Raw genomic sequence first — 1,000 nt, 5'->3', positions numbered from 1 at the left:
CGGTACCTACTAAGTTTCCAACACAATGGTTTAAAGAGATTTAATAAGGAGGGGTAAAAAAAAACCTAGAATAAATTAAAGGTGGTTTGGGTGTGCCAGACATGTTCCTGTAATACTTATCGTAGATATCCACTGTCTTGGGTTTAAACAATCTGTTGGACGGATTTTAAAGGATGGTACATTAAAGACGAGATGAATAGAAAAAACAGTTTGAGTTGACTGACGGAGAATTTTAACAATATTTGCAACTTAAATCTAGTTTTAAAACACAGGTTGCCAAAGGTATAAACGGAGCATCTGAAATCGATGTTAATCGTGAACTTAAGGAAGCCGTGTCAGGAAGGGAGTAGTCTGTGCACTGGATAAGGATGCTGGGACGTCGTGGAGGGAACATGACGTGGGTGTGCGTCTAACCAACGGACATAAAGAACCTCCCACCCCACTTGTCACTTAATGTGTCTGAAAATCATAAAAATAAATTACTAAAGCAAAGCACTTTTCAACATTCAAACTAAATTAAAAAATAGTGGAAATAAAGGATGAGGAGCAAAGTCCAAAAGACCCCCCAAAAAGTCCAGGTTGTTGATTACATGTGTCCCATTCATTGCTCTAGACCTGCCTTGTGTTGACTCTCTGCGCAGCCTTCTGGGTGAGTGAGCTCAGAGTGAGCAAAAAGACAACAGCTACCACTTTCTGCCGTTTGTCCTATGTTAACAACTAATTTGTTGTACACAACTGAGTCAATGATACAGTGCTGTTAAAGTCCAGTCTTTCATTGCAGTGGAAGAACTTTGGACTTGCTTTGTTATTTTGTATCTTGCAAGTCTTGTCCTTTTCCTGGTAAGTCACACTTTCTCTTGAATTCTAACTGATTGTTTCACTCTGAACTTACTGTCGGTGTTTGACATAAATGTCTTTTGTATCCAGGTACAGTCTGTCATACATCCCGTGTGTGAGGTGTGTCATTTTACTGTTTATCCAAATCAGCTGCGTAAATGCT

The 1,000-nt window shown here is 39.4% G+C and overlaps 1 long non-coding RNA gene across 1 annotated transcript; it reads left to right on the top strand.

Moving 5' to 3' along the window:
• Positions 1–613: 613 nt before the first annotated feature.
• LOC120787930 lies at positions 614–958 on the top strand. The gene is made up of 3 exons (XR_005707115.1): positions 614–649; positions 782–840; positions 928–958. It is a non-coding gene; the product is annotated as an uncharacterized LOC120787930 (long non-coding RNA).
• The last annotated feature ends 42 nt before the right edge of the window (positions 959–1,000 follow it).

Source organism: Xiphias gladius, unplaced genomic scaffold (genome assembly GCF_016859285.1).
Source record: "Xiphias gladius isolate SHS-SW01 ecotype Sanya breed wild unplaced genomic scaffold, ASM1685928v1 HiC_scaffold_849, whole genome shotgun sequence".
In the NCBI taxonomy this organism is placed as follows: domain Eukaryota; kingdom Metazoa; phylum Chordata; class Actinopteri; order Istiophoriformes; family Xiphiidae; genus Xiphias; species Xiphias gladius.
Note: the sequence above shows the minus strand (reverse complement) of the source record. Positions and strands in the feature narration are given on the sequence as shown.